Below are 24310 nucleotides of genomic sequence, written 5' to 3'. Positions count from 1 at the left end.
AGCGGCCATCTTAGGCATTACTGCCCAGCTGCAAAGAATTCCCACCAAAAGCGTAAGTACGTCATACTACGTAGATGCAGTAGACGCATGCGCAGAAGAGTTCCCGCGTTTTCAGCAGCTATATTAAAACACTTGGGGCTCATTTATGAACCCTTGCGTCACTTTTGCACCACTGGTGCGTCACTTTTTGTGACGCTCCAGCAGTGTAAAAATGCGCCTTGTTGCGCCACATTTACAAAGTGACGCATCTAGGTAGATACGTCACTTTCTAAACCCCTGCGATACATTCTACCTGCGCCAGGTATAATGTATGCAGGGGGGGGTGTTCCCACGTAAGAAAGGGTCATAGAAGTGATGCAGTGAAATCAACAGATTTCACTGCGCCACTTCTAGGACTCAAATGCGTCAAAATCTTACGCCTGCCTCACAGCAGGTGTAAGACTGACGCAAGCCCTTTCACGTGGGGCTTGCCCCATGTGAAAGGACACATTGCTAGGGTTGCGTCACTTTTGTGACACACTCCAGCAATGCATCACTTTTGCGCCATACAGATACATCAGAAATACTGACGTATCTGTAACTCCTTGCAACATGATGTGTCATACAGTAAATATGACGCATCAGGTATCTCGCAAGAAGTGCGCACTGAGAAGTGACGCATCGCTGCTTTCATTCAGCGATGCGTCATTTCTCATAAATGAGGCCCTTGGGCTATTGGTTAGTAAAGCACATAGGTAAGCTACCCCTAGATACTAAAATGTTGTGTGGTGCAATTATTAATACTTACAAAAATTGTTGGTTAATTTGTTACATGTTATTTCGAGAGGATTGAATACAAGCAAATTTCTTTATGTATGAAACCTTGCTCCATCAGGTTACAGTCACTTGTTACTGTTCACGAGATGCTATCTAATTTCGTGACACACTATAGTCTAGTCTTCTGTTCTGCGGCTGCTTTTCTATACATGCTCTCTGCCTAGTGCCAAGCTTTGTAAACTCATGCTCGTTTGTTCTAGGTAGGCTTTTTTTTACGCTCTCCAGCTTCCGTGCCTTGAACATGTCCTTCCTACAACTCACTTTCATGTCTGTTATTATAATAAATGTTTGGCCTTGTAGGACAGTGACCCATTTACCAATCCCTTCAGCACTTTGGTAAATAGGTGTTCTTTAACCAAACATTGGTGCTGTACATTCCTTTTATTTTACTGTATGTTGTTTTAAAATTGTATAGTTTTATAATTAAAAACGCGACATATTAACTATTAGAAATGTGTGCATATTTGACAAAACAAATAAAAAGGGGAAGTCTTGGCAAGGAGAAGGGACATTACTGTGAATAGTTGGAATAAGTATTTAAGTGAGCACGCATGGAAATAAATATTAACTAGCTGGACGGAAAATCATTGGACTGGGTTAGGAAATATTTTTGACTGGCTCTACCACATGTCTGTGGTTTTAAGTAAGCTAAGGAAGCTTTTACTGTCTTATTATGAAAGCAGATTAACGCAGCAGCTAATGTTACCACGATGTGTGGTACTGGTGTGCTATCTGGCTTTTGCTGTTGTGTTTTCGTGTTGCATTGTTGTGTCGTGTTGTACTACGATTGTGTTGGGTTTTGTTTGGACTGTTTTGTTGTGTTATACTTTATTTGTCGTGTTGGCATTTTGGTTTGTGTCGTGTTCTTGTGTTTTGCTGTGCTCTGTAATATCTTTAGAGATGCTGATTTTCAGGCCAAAAGCAGCACATTCCTTTAAATTTACGGTGACGATAAACCATTTACCTCTCTCAAAAGCCGTAAAATATTGCTGCAGTAGCTCTTCCGCCATTTACAATGCCAGCCAGCCAGCCCAAAACCGTTGCTTATACCGGTCTGAAGTTAGCACTTTCCGTTTTCAGTTTATGACACGAGTCTTCTTGTGTGGGAAAGGTTACTTAAGGAGAGGAATGGAGACAGCACACTTACGGGGAGGAGGGGCGGAACTCAAGTGTTAAATCGTACAACTGAAAAATAGGAACTGATGAGGTCATGCGGCTGAAGAGAACGCTGCTGGCTGTACATAGTATTTCTACAAGACACTTGAAATTAGAGAGTCATTTGGGACCCTTCATGCAGCATCATAAAAATGCGCCATTTTTTGCTCCCGGTTGCAGTCTAGAAATGAAACTTCCGTGCACCTACGCGCGTTGGCAGGCGCTTGCAAAAACATCTGTGCGGAAGGCATTTGCCAAAACAGTTATGATTTTATGTTCACGATGTTTACGAGAAACATTTGCATACGGTAGGTCACTGTATTTAGAAAAATAGAAAAAAATCCAAATCTATGCCAACATTTGCAATTTTAGCTTATCATGGAAGTGTTTTCCCACCCACACAGAATTAGATTAACGAGCTGCTAATAAAATGTGCAGTATAATTTTACAAGGAGGGCTGCTGTCTCGGTAGCTTCCTGAGAACTGAATGATGTCAAAGAACATAAAAGGAATTGAACATTTTCAGCTGTGTGGGGCGCCGCCTTATGTCAACAAAAACCTCTCAGCTGTGCAAAACACACTGCAGAATAGGGGTACACTCTGTGAATCTTAGAAGTTCTTGTAGTACATATAAATAACTATAATTTTCCAATGTGGCATTTATCCTTGTTGTTGCCCATGGCTATTCTATGGCCCTTGATACAGGTGCCAGGTGAAAATCCCTGGTATTTTACCCGCTTCTGAATTACCATCAATGTGGTCCCGGAAATTCTGGGTGCAGGGAAGTAATGCGGATTACTGTTTTTGGAGACTAACATGCGGAAATCGGTATTTCTGTGCAGATTCTTGCATGTTTTCTTCAGCTAAAACGTTTAAATTCTGATAGGCCTTCCAAGTCCATTCTCCTTCTGATTTTATGGGCCACTCATTATGAGGACCTATCAGTTTAGTTAAGGATAGATGGTGCATTAGATCTCTGCATATAAATTATACAGCATGAAATATAATCATCCATGAAGCATAAGAGGCTGTATATTTTGTTCGATACATTCTAACTTTCTAATCAGTAGGTTTGAATGATGCATCGTCTGTGCATTCACTACCAGAAGAATGTCAGGTTCTATGCTCCGGGCATGTTAAAGTCAAGCATAGGGAATTTTTAATTAATGCAGTGGCTACTTTAAAATGGCCAGTGCTCCTCTGGTGGTTTTTATTTTCAACACCATCACCTCCTCCTGCTACCACACCCTCCTCCTACTCCGTGTGACCTTCAAGTGGATACCCCCGAACACAGGAAAATGATCACGAATGCCCTCATCAGCAGCAGACTGGACTATGGCAACGCACTCTATGCCGGGATCAATAAGAACCTCACCCATGAACTCCAGAACGTCCAGAACGCCGCTGCCAGACTAGTCCTCAACCTACCATGACACTACCTCATCAGCCAACATCTACGGACCCTACACTGGCTCCACGTCGAGAAGAGAATCACCTTCAAGCTCCTTACCCACGCACACAAGGCCTTACACAACACCAGACCCACCAACCTGAACAATCGCCTCAAGTTCCACGTACCCCAACGCTCCCTCTGCTCGGCCCAACTCTCCCTCGCAACTGTACCTCAGCTCAAGAAAAGCAGAACACGGCGGCTCTCCTTCTCCCTCCTCGGAGCCAAAGCATGGAACCCCCTCCCTCTCCACCTCTGACAAAATACATCGCTCCCCAAGTTCCTAAAGGATCTCAAGACCTGGCTCTTCAATGGCATGCTGTGATCCTGTCGGACCTGCAGAACCACCCTCGGCCTCCATCTCCCTCAGCGCCTTGAGACCCATGCCGGGTGAGTAGCCAGTGCTTTACAAGCCAATTGATTGATTGATTTCTAGATGGATAGATAGGGCTGGTTTCAACAGGGTAATTAGTAGCCAGTTTGAAAAGAAAGGCTTAATCACTCTACTAAATGAATGGTAGAATCCGGCTGCCTAATTTTGAAGAGGCCCTGTTGGACTTCTCCCAAAACATTTGTCTTCTCTGCAATAAACACATTAAAAGGCTGACTTTTATGTCTTTAGAGAATATAGGATCTCACGTATAAATATTCCATAGAAGAAATCATAAATTGCTCCTAATAATGATTAGTAAAGGGCAATTTCCTATTTGGAATGTATAAAAATGTATTAGGTAAACGTGATGTCAATTTGCGCATCAACTTCTACAAAATAAGTTTATATTTAGCGAAAAGACCTCTGTACTAATAAGTCCATTCACAAAATACAGAATCATAGTGGATCGCAATTCAACCTACCTCATCAATATCCATGAGGTAGACTGAAAATTGCGACACACTTCTATTAACCATAACCACAGGGATGGTGGCCTGCTCGGGTCAGCAGACCACCATATCTGAGTTGCTCTTAAAAACCTATATATTTTTTTCTTTTTAAATGCACCCCATTTTCATTGTAGGAAAATAGGATGGGCTTAAAAAAATGTAAAGTTAAACAAACCGTTTCTAAGAGCAGCAGTGGTGCCATGCAACCTTTACAGCTCAGGAGGGGATGCTGTTGACACATAATTATTTATAAGACTATTCTGTCTGCAGGTCTGCAGTCCAAAGCTCATAAAAAACTCAAAGTCAGTGAAAACCATAATAGAGGTCAGTGATATGAGGCCAAACTTAGTAAAGAAGACCCAACATTGAAATGATGATGGAAACAGTTTGTAGGGGCGTAGTTTCCATTGGTGTAGCAGGTGCAGTGGCACTGGGGTCTGGAAACCTGAGGGGCCCACTGAATCCTGTTTATTACAGTACTTTATAATTCAAATAGCAGCCGAGGGCATATTTTTCCTTGCACTAGGGCTCACAATACACTGACTGCTTTTTTGAAAGTGTGAGTGGGAGAGAAAGAAACAGAGATGGAAGGAAGAGTGAACTGAAGAACATATGAAAAGATGAAAGAAAGACATTGTGTTAAAAAAGAGGGGCCAAAAGCATTAAAAGATGGATGAAGTGTACAACAACATTTGCATGCAGGTGATAGAAATATTTGCTGGAATGATGAAAGGCTGAATGAATGTGTTGATGGATGAAAATAAGTGTGGATAGGTGAGCAAAATGATATAAGGAGTGTGAAATAATGGATTTAAATGATTGGATGTATGGATGGGAAAATGATGGATAAATGGCTGGAAGCGTGAGTGGAATAATAGAAAGACGGATGGGAGAGTGTAATGATGAAAGGGTGGATAGAATGGTAAAGGAAATATTGAAGGAATGGGGAAAGGCTGTATGGATGGAAAGATGAAAAGATGGATATATCGATGGATGCATGAAAGGGTCTAAGCATGGGAAGATGGATGAAAGGTGGGATGAAGGGACCTCATCTAGTGTAGGTAGGGCTAATTGACTTCGCTCACCCAATGGCATTTGAAGTATGCATGAAAGAGGGGAATATTTTAATGTCCTGACTGCTCCCTTGGTCACAGGGACCACTGCAGATACCAGTCTAGAGTTATCACTTTCAGTGCTCAATGACTACGCCACATGTGTGGGAAAGGTTACTTAAGGAAACTAATAGAATCAGGGGACATATGGAGAGAAGGGGTGAAACTTGAACTCCAAGAGTGTAAAATCGCAAAACTGAACAATAACAGAAACAGATGAAACATGTACACTCCTAAAAACGTTTTTTTTCTACATTCATAAAAGGGAAGCGGTCCATTGGAGACCCCTTCCTATGTGTGGATGGGTTAACACCTCCATTAAGTTTGTGGTAAATATATGACTATTTTGCTACTGCATTTCAGTAGCAAAACATCAATACATACACTGAGGCATCGGTATTTGGTTGAAATGCCCTTAACATGCCTGGTCGAAATAGCAATTCCTAATTGTAAGAAAGTGAAATATTATGTAGTGAGGCTGGTTAGGCTTCACTATGTGATATTGTCACAATAACCTAAATAGGTCCTTTGCATTTCCACTAATAAATGCCTAGCCCAGTCCTGGTAGTGAGGCACAGAGCAGTCAGCATTTCAGAGTACCAGCATGGACGATATGTCATTTACAAAACTTGAAAGAAATTCAACACCAATTTATAAAAATAAAGCAGATTTTTATATAAATGTAGAGACCAAAATGAAGACAATCGGATGAGTTCAACTGGAGTTAAGTATTTTAAAAGAAACAATAAATCAGTGTAGTTCACCACTGCAAAACCTTAACGTTGCAGTCAATGAAGAAACACACTGGTGACAATTGGTCACTTGCAGGGCGAGTCCATTGGAAACAACTATGGGTTAAGGTAATGTAGGTCCCAGGACCAGGCCACAACAATCTGTTGAATTTTACCACGGCCTCAGGTCCTGGGTGGAGAGTTGTCCTGGCTTTCCCTGGGGCTGAAATGGGAGCTGTGGGGTGGCTGCTGGTTTTTGCCTCTTAGATGATGCTGGTTAAGAAATGGATACAAATACTCAACAATGGGGCCACTGTGGGGGTCGTGGCCAGCAGCCGAGGGTGATGGTTGCACACTAGCATGGCTCCCACGACCCGCAACCTACATCTCGTCCCATCCGATACACAATTCGAATTAAATGGTGCTGTGACTACACCAAAACACCCAGTAGCCACTGAGTGCTCATATCAAGAAATTACAAGACCTGTCGGCACTGAAAGAGCCTGGGGCATAGTGTGGTCTAACCATGAGGTGAAGTTGTGCAGTAAAGTAGTGTGTGCGACAGCAGATGAGATTGTGAAAAGCAGGTGTACGGGGCAGACAGTGAGCAGCCACCTGCGTTAAAGACACAGCCAGACGAGTAGGCAAGAGCGAGAGTGGTTGCAAAGCGGCACCCAGTGAAGAATCGCAGCAAGAAAGGAGAGCGGGCGTAGGACATCCAGGAAGGGATATAACATGACCCCCGACCTCCTGCCACTGGACAATTGACACAGGGACAATGTCAAACTGTGGTGGGGCAGCCTGGGTGATCGAGCCAGTACAGTATCACTCGCATAAGTGAGCAGAGCGCAGCCTAGAAACACAACGCAGACCAGTGGTGTGGCCTGTGAACCCACAATAGGTAAGTGACCATTGCTTGCCTGTGAGAGCTATGCCAGAACAGCCCGGGCTAACAACACTGGCAGGCCAGCCCGGAGAGACCCAGTGAAGAAGCCGGCCAGACACATTGGATATATCATAGTAAGAAGGAAAGAAGAGTGAGCAGTGGATGGCCCCTGCAACATACATGTGCCATGGAGAGCGGCGGACTGCACAAAGCCCAATATTCGAGAACCAACTGCGCCAGCATGAGACGGAGTGCAAAGAATGGGGGTGCAGGAGATCTCTGGCACACATAGTCAAACACTGAGGATCGCCAGCTATAAGCCTCCACTGGGGAGGGTCACTCCGGACTGGATGCCCAGAAGGTGGTAGAGTCGAGGCTCTCCCTGGCTGGTAAGGAGACTTACCTCAGTGGGAGAAGGACATGGACTAAGAGACACTGCCAGGGTTTACTGGAAGTCAGGCGCAATTTGATCACAGCACTTACCAATAGAATCCACACCATGCATCAGCCCTAAAGATCAGCACAGGGTGGTAGCAGAACACTGTGGCTGCTTTGCTGACATGCGCGTTATGGCACGAATGACCCAGAACTGCTGCATACGTTGTTTCAGGCAACAGACAAGTAAATAATGCCTCAGTGAGGGCAATAAGGAGGGGCGGTGAAGGAACTGCACCACAAAAAAACTGCAAAGGGTTTTTAGGCCCTGGGGTAGGTGGCAGTGAATAGCATGGTGGGCTACCAACTCTGATCCCATCACTCAGACAGCTCACCACAGCAGGGGCAAAATGACAGACAGAAAGGTAGGGCTTGGTTCTCACCAAATCAAATCAAACGGGATAAATTTACATGGCAAAAGGGCCTAGACGCAACAGAGCGCTCTCAGGGACCGCTCCAATCTCTTGGACAACCAACACCGGAAAAGGAGGCCCTCACCCTGCATGACATCCTGGCAGCTATTAACAAAGTACGCGCATCTCTGGAAACACGGATGGACTCAATGATGGCGGAGGTCTCCCTAATCAGAGTCCGCCTATGTAAAATGGATACAAGAGTCAAGGATGTGAAAGACACAACAAAAAGCCTGAAAGCTGAATCAACTATCCTCAAGAAGCAAGTCAGTGTCCTCCAAGCCACAAACAGAACACTTGAAGGCAAACTAGATTACTATGAAGGCAGATCGAGGTAAAATAATATAAGAATCATTGGAGTTCCTGAGCAAGCAGAGGGGACCGCAGGGGACCTGTTTGTGGAAGAACAGGTCTTAAAGCACTTACAACCTCAAGATCTCTTCAACTATTTCTTCATAGAAAGAGCGCATTGACTCCCGGGAGAAAGACCGAAGCCGGGGGCCCCTCAAGACTGATCCTAGCCTGTGTTTTCAACTTCCGGTACAGAGACATCATATTGCAGACTGCCCGCAGTGCCCGCCTATCAAGTATGAAAATAGTACAATCACATTCTTTCCAGACTTCACCATGAAAGTGCACAGGCAGAGGCACAGTTTCTCAGATGTCAAGGAAGCCCTAAGAGAAAAAGAACTCAAATATGCCATGCTATTCCTGGCTAAGCCAAGGGTAGAAGCAGAAGAAAAGACCTGGCTTTTCTTCAACCCTGAGAAAACGTGGGAATGGATGGACGGGGCTGGAGAGTTGGAGGTTCCAGACCGTCAGCGAGACGATATAGGTGACCAGGGAAGCTACAGAAATGTGTTGACCCTGGCCCTGAAGAAACCAATGAAGTCGGAGAGGTAACGGTCAAGGATTAACACAATGCAAAAATGCATCGCTGACAGATGAACATATTAACTCGAACATGGCGGTGGCCATCACAGGCTACTACTCCACACAAGAGAAATTAACGGCTTAGCGGCCAGGCTCGGAAAGATATTATTGGAACACAGGCCGACGAGGATCACTGATAATTTAAGAGCTCAGTTAGTAAGGAACACTCAACGCCGTAAGGAGGAAGAAACAATAATTGTGCAGTAAAACTGTACCATACTAGAACTTCATATAAACACGGGGTGGGGGGACGGATTGGCGGGGTCACAGTCCTCTGCTTTCCAGTTGGGTGGGGCGACAGACACTCTGTAACATTGGGGAAGTGGGTAGTTCACAATCCATCATGCAGGGAGGCAGGGAGGCAGGGAGGCAGGGAGGCAGGGAGGGGGGATGGAGTTTACCAAGTTAAAGGGAATAGTTTGAGTTATGTTTCAGCCAGACGAGGAGGGAGTAATAGGGACAGTTATCACTCTACAGCTCTGACACACCACACAGGACAAAGAGACAATAGAAACCCCAAGCAGCGAGCATACCAATAGAGGGTGAGAAGATAGATAGGCTCCACCGACCCAATTATGGCTAACAGTACTACTGAGCCATCACTCCGACTGCTCTCCTGGAATGTCAATGGACTCAGAAAAAAACAGAAAGGGGGATTGTGCTTCAGTTTTTAAAAAGTCATACACCGGATTTGGTCCTCTTGCAAGAAATGCACCTGGAGGGTAACACATGCAAGGGCTTAGACAGATAAGGATACAAATGAATAGCGCATGCACGACTCACTTCAGAGTCCAGAGGGACTGGAATACCTTTACGAAAACACTTCCCTTTCATTGTGGAACAGACTTGGACAGATACCCAGGGCAGATATGCGCAATAAGAAGTGCATGGGAGGGAAGGTCAATTAACATTCTATCGGCCTACATCCTGCCAGCATTACTCAATATAGCCTTGCTGTACTTGAGTAAGTTAATACTTGACTTACCGAATGGAGATCTATTGATAGAAGGGGATCTGCATTTGACGCTGTGCTATCAGACAGATCGATATCCCCCTAGATGCCCCGCACGCAGTCACTCTAGTATGTTGGATTTCCTGACCGCCTTGCGACTCCCTGACATGTGGCGGGCCTATAATCCACTATCGCATCAATATACATTCCATTCTGGAGTACACAATAGTCTATCACAAATAGGTTACATTCTAGCGCTGGCAGGCAGGGTTCCAGACTTTAAGGAAGTGAGACATCTGGCACAGGAATCTTAGATCACTCCCCAATATGGGCCTGCTATGTCCTGGCTGCACCACCTGTCTGAAAAACTATTTCCCTAAACCCCTGATATATGAAGATCCTGCACATATAAACAGGTTTAAGACAGGAAACAGAACTCAACTTCAAAGAAAACGAGGGATCGGTCGAGTCCTCGCAGCCTCTCTAGAAAGCATTCAAAACTGTAATCTAAGGGCAGGCATTCTCACAGTGGGCCACAAAAAAGATAAGAGAGTGACGTTGGAAGAACCGGAGTAAGACATACTAGACTGGGAGACTAACATGGTGAGTGTTGACAATGAGACTGCCAGGCACACCTTAGACATAAAGGAGTATGAAATCCTAGTGACAGAAGCAGCCAAAGCTATACACTTAGTGGCACAACACAAACTCTCCAAGATGGGAGATAAGGCTGGGAAGCTAATAGCCTGGCTTGAGAGAAGTGAACAGTGTACTAGAAGAAGAGGCCAGAGAGACTTTGAAGGATCCACAGAAGATAGCAGAGTCTTTCGCGACCCACTTTACACACTTATACTCCCCCAAAATGACCAGCACCCTTTCCCCGGATGATCGATCGATCATAACTGGAATGTGACCCAACAGAATATCAAGTGACCGTTGTGATCTGCAGCATCCAATCTGCAAAGGCAATGGGGCCAAATGGCCTCCCAATAGAGTTGTTTAAACTTACTGCCTCTAAAATAGCACCCAACCTACGCAAAATGTATTTAGAGAGTAGGCAAAAAGGTATCTTGCCAGAAGATCAGAGGTTAGCCTCCAAAGCAGTAAGTTACAAACCAGGAAAACTGACAGAGAGCTGTAGCTCTTTCCAGCCCATCTCATTGCTCAATGCTGAGGCCAGAATTTGGGCTAAGCTGCTGGCTTCTCGCCTACTCCGCATCAACACCAAATTGGTCCAGCAGGACCAATCCGGCTTTATGTTGGGGCGCAATACAGGGCTTAACTTACGCCAACTCCATAGAGTGGTGGGAAGAGTGGGTATGATTAAGGAAGATGCAGTGGTGTAATCCCCAGATGCCTGTATGGCCTTTAACACCATTGAGTGTCCCTATCTATTTTCAGTCTTAGAACGAATGGGACTTGGCCCAAAATATTTATCATGGCTCAAACTGCTATATGCGGAGCCTTTAGCATAAGTGGGGGTGAATGGACATATGTTGCACTCGTTCCCTCTGATGAGGATGATGATGAGGAAGCAAGGGATAAAAGGGATGTGCCGAGTACTACCTGCACCTCTCTTTATTGTCTCTCCTTGAATTGTAGATCGCTCAGTAAATATAGGTTAGAAATCAGCGATCTCCTTGAAGACCATGAACAAGCTATACTATTCTTGGTTGAAACCTCGCTTAACGAGGTGTCCGCCCCTGATATCTTAGAGGCTATACCCAAAGGGTATGCAATTCTGAGGGTGGACAGGGCCGGCCAGAAGGGGGGCGGCATTGCTGCGATTTTCAGGAGAGAACTTCAGCTTAAATTTGAGAAACTCATGCTTCTTAGCTGCAAAGCAGCCTTTTTTAGTTTGAATATCACAAGCTCCGAGATCAGTGTCTGGACTACTCATGTTTAGACCCCCTGGTCCGGGCCGAGGGCCCGATTCACAGAACTAACTTTAGACAAAATCCTAAACTTACTACCATTTTCGTATTCACAGAAGGCACTTACTCATTTTGGTATTCACAGAAGACACTTACTCATTTCGGTATTCACAGAAGTTAGGAGTCCTAACTTTAAGACTCCTAAATGACTTCTGTGAATACCGAAAGTCTTAAAATTAGGATTTTTCTCAATTTAGTAGTAGTAAAGCTAGGACTCCTAACTTTAGGACTTCTAAATGCCTTCTGTGAATACCAAAAGTCTTAAAATTAGGATGTTTCTCAATTTAGTAGTAGTAAAGTTAAGACTCCTAACTTTAGGACTCCTAAATGCCTTCTGTGAATACCGAAAGTCTTAAAATTAGGATTTTTCTCAATTTAGTTGTAGTAAAGTTAGGACTCCTAACTTTAGGACTTCTAAATGCCTTCTGTGAATATCAAAAGTCTTAAAATTAGGATTTTTCTCAATTTAGTAGTAGTAAAGTTAGGACTCCTAACTTTAGGACTCCTAAATGCCTTCTGTGATTACCGAAAGTCTTAAAAATAGGATTTTCTCAATTTAGTAGTAGTAAAGTTAATCTATGCCAATCTATGTAGCTTGGTCAGAGCACTATTTACTACCTTTTAGTTTATTGATGCCAGGTCAGACCCTCCTTGGTAGCTGCTCAAAACCGACATTGGTTTGGAAATGGGTGGCATTAACTCAAGATGACTTTGAAGAAGCATTGACGGGCAGCCCCCCTGAGGTGGGGGACAACATCCTGAACGCTGACAACTTAATGTCTAGTTAAATGTTGGAGACAGTTGACTCCCTGATTCCGCAAAACAATGTAAAAGTGGGCGTACCTCTGCCTCTGCGAAGTGGTTTTCGGCTGACTTGGCGCAAATTAAATCTAGCTGTAAGCATCTTGAGCCAATGGAGGAAGAGCTACAGGGATGGAAATAGACAAAAGTATTTAGAGGCTTTGAAGCTTTACCATCACCAGATTAGGAGAGTGCGAAGGGAATACTACTCTGAGCAAATTGATCTAGCTAAAAACTCAACAAAGGCCATCTTTCAGGTAGTGAAACAACTGTCCTCTCTGTAACGAGTGACAGCTGCCCTTCCAGCCTCTACAGATTACTGTAAGAAGGTTTCTGACTTTTTTACTAATAAGATTGGAAAGATCTATGCCACCTTTCCAGAAAGCAGTAGGAGGTTTGCTTCCGCGTCTGGCTTGGATACTCCGGGGTCTGAGAATATGTTTGTCCTCCGTCCTTTGATGGAGGATGCAGTTATCAGGCTGATGGAGTGGTAAAATCTGGGTCACCTCTAGACCCGGTCCCCCCTAAATTTCTGCTACTGGGAAAGAAAATTATTGCTCCTGTTCTCACCTCGCTGCTGAATCTGTCATTTAGAACTGGTCAGGTCCCTAGCAACTGGAAACATGCAATGGTGGTCCCTCTGTTGAAAAAACCTTCACAGGATCACGCTCTTCCTGAAAATTTAAGACCAATATCTCTTCTTCCCTATGTAGCTAAAATTGCTGAGAAACATCTGAATGGCCATCACTCTAAGTTCTCGGAAGAGAGGCAGGTTCTTCATGATACCCAGTCCGGGTTTAGGCCTTTGCATGGTACGTAGTCCGCTCTCTTGCTGGCAACCAAAGTGCTGAGGGCTGCGGCTAATGAAGGTAGGACTGGGGCATTGATTCTGCTGGACCTGAGTGCCGCCTTTGACACGGTGTCCCACGGGCTCCTATTAAAAAGGCTAAAGGGGGCGTGGCCAAGTAAGATGGCGGAGCGGTCGTGAAATCGCTCAGCTCCGCACTCGCCCGATCGTTGCTGCACTTTATCTGGGCACTAGGGTTGGCTGATGTGTCTCCTCAGGTGTCCGATGCCTCATAGAAGCACCCTGTCTGCCGGATGATATTTGCAGAGCCAGAGAACAGCTGCAGCGGCGGCCGGAGGGGAGACCCAGAGGCGCGGGCGGCCACAGGTGCCATTTTGTAAAGTTCTGCACCGGGCGCCCGGCGCTGGTAACGGAGCGTTGGTAGGCTGCGCGAGGCCCCGGACGGCTGCTGATTGGGGCCTCCATGGTAATGACCCGGTGAGGGGTGACAGGAGCTGGGTTTGGAGCTGATAATGTGCGGCAACGGTATCGGCGGAGACGGACCCTGATTTGGCGCCGCATCAGTCGGGGTGCGCAGAGGTGGTGCTGGCGGGGAGCGGCTGACAGGCTCCGGTTCCCTTTCTCCACGCCTCTGACCTCACGCGCCGGGGATGCTGACTCTAACATGGCGGCGATCGGTGCCCCAAGGAGGGCAGCAGTACGGTTGGAATGTGGAGTCGCTGATACCGCGTTGGAGGAGATGTGGTGAGCCATTTGGTTATAGGACAGGGCAGTAGGGGCACAACTTGGTCTGGAGGGAGTTCCATTCTGTAGAGGAGTTCCTGATCGACGCTCGCTTTCCTCATGGGGGGCCTGTTGCGGTCTCTGCTTGAAGGGTTTGCTGTTGAGGAGCCCCGCACACTGGACATTGAAACTCCCCCTCGGCGGGTGACCCTAGACTCTTCTTGATTCTGGTTTGACTTGGGCAACCTCCAAGCTCCACTCGCTTCCAGGGGGGACCATATTCCTCCTAAGAAGCAGACCAACAAAGTTTTTACCTATTTCAGGGCCTCTGAGAGGGTGTCTTCGCGGGAGGATACTGTGCCGCCGCATGGTATGGTACTTACTCGCGAGGACCTCGTGGATACTCTCCGTGACTTTAAGGTGGAGCTCTGTAGGGACTTTAAGCAGGACCTGAAAACCTCTGTAGATCTACTAAAGGCTGATCTCTCCGAGAAGCTTACTGCCCTGCAGCAAGATGTGGATGCCGTGGGATCCCGACTGCTAGAGTTAGAGGGACAAACACAGAGTCTGACGTCCACCCAGGCCACGATGCACGATACACAGCAGTCCCTCTGAGCCCAGCTGCAGCAGGTTCAGCTCAAAGCGGAGGATTTGGAGAACAGGGCCCACAGGGAGAACATTCGGATCCGGAATCTGGAGGAAGGGGCGGAGGGGCTGGATCTGAAGGCCTTTGTGCTGGGTCTCTTTGTTGAGGTGATCACCCCCCTGCAGCTTAAGATCAAGATCGACAGAGTACATCGGGTGGGAACGCTGCGGACGGGGAATCGCAGATGCCCGTGGGATGTCCTGGTCAAGCTCCATTCCTTCAAGGTAAAAGAGGCCATTCTCTCGGCGTCCAGAAAGCTGAAGGAAGTATCCTTTCAGGGGCATGGCTGCTCTCTCTACCAGGACCTGGCGGCTGCGACCCTGGCCCGCTGTCAAACGTTGCGTCCTATCACCTCTAAACTGCAGGAAGATAAGATTCACTACGGATTATCCTTCCCCTTTGGGCTTATCTTCGAGCACGGCAACAAAACTCACCACATCTCTGACCTGACGGAAGGTTCAATGGTCTTGAGCCTTCCGATCCCTGAGGAGCCGGCTGACAGGAGCTCAGCAGAGGCGGCAGAAACGCCGCAGAGTGGCTCGGGTGCGTGGCACACTGTCTCACAAGGCCGATGATCTCTCTTGTCCTGTTTCTAGCCTTAGGGAGGTCGGCTGAGTGCTCAATGAACCTTCTAAATGGTCTCGAGTGTTGGCGGCCTCTTGGTTGGCGGGTTCCTCAGTTGGGGCCGCTGCTGTCGCGACCTCCGGCTGCTGATCTTCATGGCTTTGATGTTTCTCTTTCTCTACTTGAGATTGTCTGGACTCCTCGAGACATTGGCCTTTTGTTGGTCACTGGGCCTCCAGAACGCCTAGGCTCTCGACCCACGTCCACGGAGCCAGGTGATATCTTTAAAACATTTGTGGACATTGAGGTGAACTCTGCTTGCTTATCTTGCGCCTTTGAGGCTTCTCTGCGATACCCAAGCTCTGTGAGGCGCCATGACTGAGCTCGCCGAACGACATGCTCCAAGGAGAGCGGATGTTCATCAGTATTGGCATCCTAAGGACACTGAGGTTTTTAATTTCTTGCATATTCGCTATTCTACTGTTCCCTAGTTTACTGAGCCTTACGATTGGGAGGTGCGGGTCTTGTCCAGGATTCCCAGCAGTCCTCCCTTGGAGTTGGGGTGGAGTCTGTGCCGAGGACCCTCGGGTCCTTTGGTAATGGAGTTTTGGGGATGTTGGAGGGTGGTTTAGGAGGGTGAGGGGGGCTCTGGTGGTGACTGTGAGGGGGGTTTGCATTTGGTTGGTTCTTTTTTATGAGACAGGCGAATACACTTCAAGTGGTGGGACGAATAGGCGCAAGGTTGCGGTGGTGGGAGGGACCGAGATTCCAGAGTGCAGGTGCTTCTGCAAGGGATGGGTATCCAAGGGGGGGTCACGGGAGTGGGGAGGGGACACATCTCTCTGATGGTTAACATTGCTTCTTGGAATTTTAAGGGTCTAAACTACCCACAGAAGTGCCAAAATGTTTGGAAGTATTTGACTGATTGTAATTTCGAAGTGGTAGCCTTACAAGAGACTCATCTTAGGGGGGCGGAAGTATCTAGGTTACACCATAGGAGCTACCCAATGATCTTTACCTCCTCTGCCACTTCCAAACACAATGGGGTGGCGTTGCTGTTCCATGCCTCAGCGAATTTCCAAGTTCGAGTCTCTTAAATCTGATAGGGAGGGCAGGCTGCTATTGGTCAAGGGCCGCTTGAGGGGCACGTCCTGTACCTTTGTCTCACTATATGCGCCAAATTCAGGGCAATCTGCCTTCCTTTCACAGGCTCTTAATAGGGGGGTTTGCGGAAGGTGTCATTGTGTTGTTAGGAGATTTTAATCTCACTTGGCAGGGGTCCCTGGATAGCTCTAGGTCCAACAGAGCGGCCACCAGTACATCCCACGCAGGGTGCAAGAGAAAATCACTGACTAGGGGCTCATCTATTCCTGGAGCTCACTTCCCCCCACGGCCAGGGATTATACCCATTTTTCACACGTCCATAGGACGTACGCCAGGATTGATTATATATTTGTCAGTCAAGCCTTGTTAGGGGCTCTCCAGGCTGCTCAGATTCTTCCGATCTCAGAGTCAGATCATAGTCTGCTTACTTTGGGTCTCCATTGGGCAGGGTCTTCCCCACGAACACCTATATGGTATTTTCCGCTAGCTTTTTCCCGAGATCCAGTGGCCAGAGAGGAGCTACGAGTGGCCATTGCCAATTTTTTTTTGCATAATTACCCACAAGATACAACCCCTCAGAGTAATTGCGATGCTTTTAAGGCAGTGATTCGAGGGAAGTGTATTCAGCTTAATTCGAATATCAACAAGCAAAGGATGAGGGAAAGGGAGGCTTTAGAGGACGAATGGGGAGCCATAGAGCAAGCGCACAAAGCTAACCCAACACGCGCGCGGCAGAGGCAAATTACTGCTCCCTGGGGCAAATTAAGATCCATATATTCTAATTGGGCGGAGTTCACCCTGTTGAAGATCCGTAAATCCTCTTTCATATAGGGCAATAAAGTAGGTCTGCACTTAGCACGCCAGATTAGAGTACAAAATGAAAAGGACTTCATTGGGGGGATTTTAGACCGTCAGGGACATCTCACACACTCCGACACTGCGAATGCCAACGTGTTTGGGGAATTCTATGAAGAGCTGTATCGGGCAGCACTCCGGACACGCTGCGGCAACAACAATTTTGGGACAGCCTGGCCCTCCCACAACTCTCAAAGGCGTCGGCTGCGGAGTTGGATGCCGCCATCACCCAAGAGGAGATTGGAGAGGCTATCTCGAGACTCAAATTGCATAAAGCCCCGGGTCCTGATGGCCTTACGGCCCATTTCTACAGATGTTTTTCGGCAGAGCTCCTTCCCCATCTTATGACCTTTTTCCAGGCTGTCGCTTGCAATGAGCAGGTCTCTCGGTCGATGGGAGAGGCAGTGATTTCCGTAATCCCCAAATCGGGTAAGGATCCGCAATTGTTCGGCTCTTATAGTCCCATTGCACTTCTCAATCTGGACGCCAAGCTTTATTCTGCTGTTTTAGCAGCACGACTGGAATCGTTGATGCCTGCTCTGGTTCATCCTGACCAGTCGGGATTTATAAAGGGCAGGCAAACCCACGATAACATCCGTGGCACAATCCATCTGATTGAGAAGGCCTCGAGATTTCGGATCCCCGCATTAGTGGTGGGTCTCGACGCGGAAAAGGCCTTCGACCGGGTTGATTGGGCCTTCCTTGTTTTAACCATGCGGAAATTCGGGTTCGGGGGCCTTTTTATTGGCATGGTGAAGGCCAATTATTACCAGCCCACCTCACGTGTTATGGTTATTGGCTGATTCCCCCCCCCCTTTGCTTTGAGTAGAGGCTCGCGGCAAGGGTTTCCCCTCTCGCCCCTTTTGTTTGCCTTAAACATAGAACCCCTGGCACTTCGACTCCGAGCCAATGATGAGATACGGGGCATCCCTTTTGGCGAGGATGAACATAAAGCTTCGTTGTTCGCAGATGACATCCTCTCCCTTGGGAATCCGGCACAATCGCTGCGAGCGGTGCAGGGCGAACTGCAAAGTTTCGAGCAAGTGGCAGGATTCAAGGTAAACTAATCGAAATCGTTCATACTTAACCTTACTCTTCCCCCTGCGGAGGTATCTAGCTTGAAACTTACGACGCCTTTCCAATGGGCTAAACATTTCGTACTATATCTGGGGGTATGCCTCACGGCTAAACTGGGTGACTTATATAACGTGAATTACCCGCCTCTCCTGGCCCAGTTCCAACAGGATTGCAAACGATGGTCTCCCCTTTACATTTCATGGCTAGGACGAATTAACGCTGTTAAAATTACGGTATTGCCCAAGTTTTTATATTTGTTTCAGGCATTCCCCATAGAACTCAACGGCTCCCTGTTGCCGACACTCCGTACGTTGATCACCAAATTCATCTGGCAGGGGGGGAGGGCCCGCCTCCCTCTTCATGTACTCTGATGCCTTTGTGTTCAAGGAAGTCTGGCTCTGCCTGACTTCTCCTTAAATTATCAGGCTTCTCAGCCACGGGTGGCAACTGAGTGGTCGACCAGGGAGTCCGAGAAACATTGGTTCCACATGGACTGCGCCGTTGTGGGGAGGTATATCTGGGATGTGCTTTGGAAGCCCAAATGGTGTCGCCCTGCCAATGATTATCTTAGTACTCCCACTCGTATGGCTCTAACCACCTGGGATTAGGTTACCAAAAGGGGAGGTTGGACTTCTTTCCCTTCCCCGTACACGCCCATTCATTTTAATCCAGATTTCCCTCCAGCGCTGCGTGAGGGTCCGTTTGATTGCTGGATGAAAGGAGATTGCCTCAAAATAGCTGATATGTTTCGCGATGGCGAGGTTTTGACGTTTGCGAAATGCAGGAGGGAATTCGCACTCTGGCAGAGTGAACAGTACCATTACTTACAGCTTAAACACTGGGTTTTGACGCCTCCCTTTTGAGAGGTGGCTCTTAGGGAACGTGCAGAGATGGAGAAGTTTGTGGCCCCGCAGGCGGGGTCCATAAAGGGAGCCATTTCGGCTATTTATGAGATGTTACTTTCCACAACATTTCTCCCACGTGCGCGGTATTTGCATTTTTGGGAGCAGGTCTTGGGGAGGGATATTGCGGATGGGTAATGGTCCCATGTCTGGACGAATATCTCCAAGCATAACCCGTCCTTTGCTCTCCGAGAAGCCCACTATAAACCCCTCTATGACTGGTACTTATACCCTACTAAGCTTCGACGTATCTTTCCAGACACCTCTGATTTGTGTTGGCGGGGATGTGGACTGCAGGGCGACTTTAGGCATATATGGTGGGACTGTCCTAAAATTCGTCCTTTTTGGGATGAGATTCTTTCACATATCAAGGATATACTGGACTATTCGATTCCAACCTCCATAGACTTTGCTCTACTTGGTCTCCGTGACCCCCTCCTGACCAGACAAACTAAGGAGGATAAAACAATCATGTGGATTTGTTTATGGGCAGCCAAACTTACTCTAGCATCTGCATGGAAAAAGACCAAAGCTCCAGCTATTTCATTGAGGCACGCTCGACTATGGAGGATCATATCCATGGAACACCTGGCAGACCTTTTCCAGACTGATTATGAAGATTTCACGCTACGCTGGGGGCCTCTGGTGTCCTACCTCTCCAGGGGTTTGCCCTCTGCGGTCTGTCCACCAACGGTGAGGGCTATTCATCTCTTTCAGCAATAATGACTGTCTGCTGAGCTCGTGGCCCTTAGAAGATTCCTTGATTGTTTCATGGTCTGGTCCCTTCGTCTCTGCAAATGCCTAGGTCAGCACTTATTTCTGTCTCTTTTATATTATTTTCGTATTGATCTTATTTTTTGTTTAGTCACCACCGGATGTGGAGGGAGGAGGGGGAGGGGAGATGTTGTTGGTTCTTGGGGGGGGTTCCATGTTCTTGAACTAGGCATCCTTCACCTGGTACAGGGCGTTGGCAGGCTTTGGGACTATGCTAGGCTGAACCAATCATAGCTACCTATATTGCAACCCGGGAAGTTACACGCCCCTTGTACTGTTGAGATGGCTGTATTTTGTATTTGGTCATGTTTGATGCTTAATACAAGACAATTTTCAAAAAAAGGCTAAAGGAGGTCGGGGTCGGAGGTATCACGTGGATTTGTTTGAAGAATTTTCTAGAAAATAGATCCTTCCAGGTGTTGCAACATCCTTTCAGTTCCAGAACATGTCCTTTAAACCAGGGGTGCCGCAGGGTTCAGCTCTTAGCCCAACACTTTTTAATATATATATGCAACCACTTGCAGATATTGTTCTGAAACATGGAATTCAGCTGGTGTCATATGCTAATGACACTCAGCTAGTTGTGACCCTGGAACAGAAGGAAACTGAAAGGGTTGCTGATTTTAGAACCTGCCTGGGGGAACTCATGAACTGGATGAGATTGAGCTGTATCCAGTTAAATGCAGGGAAGACAGAGGTGTTGGTGGTTGGAAAACAATCCTCTCTCTGGTCTCTCTGGTCACCGCATTGGTGGCCAGAAGCACTGGGAACCAGTCCGGGGCCGAAAGTCAAGGTGAAAAATCTGGGAGTGTGGTTCGACGATAGTCTCTCCTTCTCCTCACAAATATCGGCTGTGGCTGGGACATGTTTTGCCATTCTGAGGACGATATGTAAGATCCTGGACCTTCTCCCCTTGAATGCAAAAAGGACTATTGTACAGGCGTTGGTCACATCACGCATTGACTATTGCAATGTCCTGTATATGGGGGTGATTGCCAAAAGTCTGAACATCTTGCAGAAGGTCCAAAATGCTGCAGCCCGGCTCATCATAAATGTACCTAGGAGGGCATCGGTGGGAGAAGCTTTGAAGGAACTGCATTGTCTTCTTATCCAGGCAAGAGTTACCGTTAAGGCTTTATGCCTGAGTCACAAGATCCTTGGGGAAAGGGGACCGCGTTTCTTATGGCCTCTCCTGACAGTCCACCAGCCTGCTCGTAATTTGAGATCATAGGGAAGTGCAAGAGTGATAGTGCCAAGGGTGTGGAAGGCTTGGTTAGGCAGAAGATCCTTCGGCTTCCTGGCAGCTAAGGCTTGGAATGAGCTCCCAGTGGATCTTAGGACAACTGAGTTGAAGCCTCTGTTTCACAAGAAATTGAAAACATGGCTCTTCCGTCTCCCTCGGGGAGGGATGAAGTTATAAGGTGCCATCTTGTAGGGATGCCCGCATTCTCTTGTTGAGCAGCTTGGGAGGGTTGCTGAGGGTCCTGCTATGTCCTAGCGCGGGGACACTCCGTTTGGAGTAACCATTGCGCTTTATAAGCTTAGTAATAATAATATTAATAATGAGGGACACGGTAGTGCTTTGCCCTGTCACCACTAATTACTAGTAAACAGCACCAGGCGCACTGGTATATAATTAATACAAATTCTGTTTCATTCAACGCGCTACTTTTGTGACCCCATTGCCAAGAGGCCATCGCAGCAAAAGGTCAAGAAATGACAAATGAAAAGGCGAGTTCAATTCTAACAGGATTATCTGTTCCATTTTTTTTTTTTTTTTAATAGTTTTTATTGTTGCAGACAGATGAGGAATAAGTACATTAAAGCATAAGTTCATAGTTTGAGCATACATATATACTTTCCATGTAGAGCCTAAACACAAGCAAGTAACATAGAAAAATGAAAAGAAAAGGGTAAGCAAAACAAGAAGACAGTAACAATTACTTTTCAACATTGATACAAATTGTATTGACCAACCGGTTTCCATCCCCCTTCCCCCGTTCCACACGAAAATAAAGTTAAAACATCAACCTTCTACAAAAGTACCCCACATTTTTTCATGCTTGTTCAATGTTCGTGTGCCCCGGATGTTTGCTAAAGCTAATTCCATAGAGTGTATCTCAGTTACCAAGGCCCACCAGTCCCAAACCTTAGGTGTTTCTTGGCTAATCCAGGCTCTGGCTAAAGTTAGCTTTGCACAGGACATTAATATCGTGACCAAAGCGGCCTCCGGGAATGATACAGGATAAATGTCTAGCAAGACAGAGGTGGCCGTGAGTATGGGCAACTGAATATGTTTCAGTTGCAGAACTTTTTCGATGTCTAACCAAAAAGTTTTAAGATTCCGGCAGGAAAATAAAATGTGTGCCAAGTCAGCTGCTTCAGTAGAGCATTTAGGGCATTTTGTGCGATCGCTATAAATATTATTAGAGGACCATTTAGAGATTTTTTCCGGGGTGTAGTATAGCATGCAGGTTGTTCTGAATTGTTGTAGCCTTAGACTGGATGACCGTACTTGTTTGTTAATATTTGTAAGAGAGTTCTCTATCTGTTTAGGTGTTATGTTTGAGCCCAACATTCTGCTCCATTTGTCAGCCAGCTTGATACAGTCATTTGATTTAAATCCAACGAAAAGCTTGTATGCTTCGCTTATTGTAGATTTGTTTTTGGATGAATATAGAAAAGGCCAAATATCGCATTCAGTAACCTCTAGTATTTGTTTTTTATTGATCAGATAGTCATGTATCTGTAGGTATTTATACCTCATGTTTTCAGGTAGATCATACAATAATTTGAGGGTGTTGAAATCTAAAAAACCTTGTGTGCCATATAGATCCCCTAGAACTGTGATTCCTGATCTTAGCCAACAGCGAATAATGCTGTCGTTAAAAATATTTGGGAGGCCGGGATTGCCCCATAGCGGAAGCTTAGGGTGAAAAAAACTGGTGTTGCAAAAAGAAAGTATGTTACCCCAGATCTTTATTAGGTCTCTTACAGTCTTAAATCTAACCCTTTTGTAGTAGTTGGGGTCATTAGTTCTGAACAGAAACATGTTCGAGTCTGATTTTAGCATAAAAGAATGGAAAAACAAAGCATTTTTTTCATTTAATAGGGAACGGAGGCGGATAACAAAGGCGGACCAAAAATACAATTTGAAGTCTGGGAAGCTTAGCCCGCCAAAATTCGCGTTATTTTTCATAAGAGCCAGTGATCTTCTTGCCTTTTTATATCCCCAGATAAAACTACTGAATACTCCATCGAGTTTTTAAAAAAAATTGATTATTTAAAGCTAGTGGTATGGAGCGGAATAGGTAAAGATATTTAGGCAAAACCTTCATCTTAATTAAATTAATTCTGCCAATTAGATTCAGAGGTAGTCTATGCCATTTTTTTAAAAGTAAGCTGGTTGATTTAGTTAATTCATTGTAATTTATGTTGTTAATTTCTTGTAGTTTAGCCGTTATTTTTACCCCAAGATAAGTAGCAGTGTGGCAGATCTCAGGCACAACCACTGCAGGTGTGTAATTAGCTATTACTTGCGTTATTTGTAAATTTAATTTATAACCCGCCACCTTACCATATTTTCTGGCTTCTAAAGATATTCCCTTTAGTGCTTCAACGACATTTTCAGTATAAATCGCGATATCGTCGGCGTATGCAGTTATTTTTAGTTCTTGTAGTCCTGATCTAAAGGGCGCAATCTGTATTTGAGATTGAAGGGCAAACAAAAAAGGCTCCAATGAAAGGGCAAATAAAAGAGGAGAAAGGGGGCAACCCTGGCGGGTGCCTCTTAGGATCAAAAAATCCGAGGATATCAATCCTCCATAGCTGGTATATGCTACCGGGTTGTCATACAATGCTTGTATGCTCCGCAAGAATTGTCCCCCAAATCCTATTCTAGACAATGTGCACCAGAGAAAGTCCCACCCCACTCGGTCGAAAGCTTTTTGAGCATCTAATAAGATCATACCGAGTGGGGTGGATTCAGTCTCTGCTACATCAAATGCTGTTATAGCCATGTTAACATGTATGGTAGTGTCTCTTACAGTTATGAAGCCATGCTGTTGTGGGTTGATGATTTGAGGCATGATAGGGGCCAATCTTAGTGCTAATATTTTTGCAAAATGTTTTGCGTCTGCATTTATTAAAGAGATGGGACAGTATGACCCTCTCTCTTCTTTTGGTTTGCCCTTTTTCAAAAAAAATATTATTTTTGCCCTATTTCAGGACTTGGGTGTCTTTCCTTCTGAGCCCACGGATTGGATAACTTTCAGCAATAGTTGTTCGAGCTCTTTTGAGCATAATTTATATATTTCTATAGGTATAGTATCTTCCCCCGCCGCTTTTCCTATGGGTA

This window comes from Lissotriton helveticus, chromosome 6 (genome assembly GCF_964261635.1).
Source record: "Lissotriton helveticus chromosome 6, aLisHel1.1, whole genome shotgun sequence".
Taxonomy (NCBI): Eukaryota; Metazoa; Chordata; class Amphibia; order Caudata; family Salamandridae; genus Lissotriton; species Lissotriton helveticus.
Note: the sequence above shows the minus strand (reverse complement) of the source record.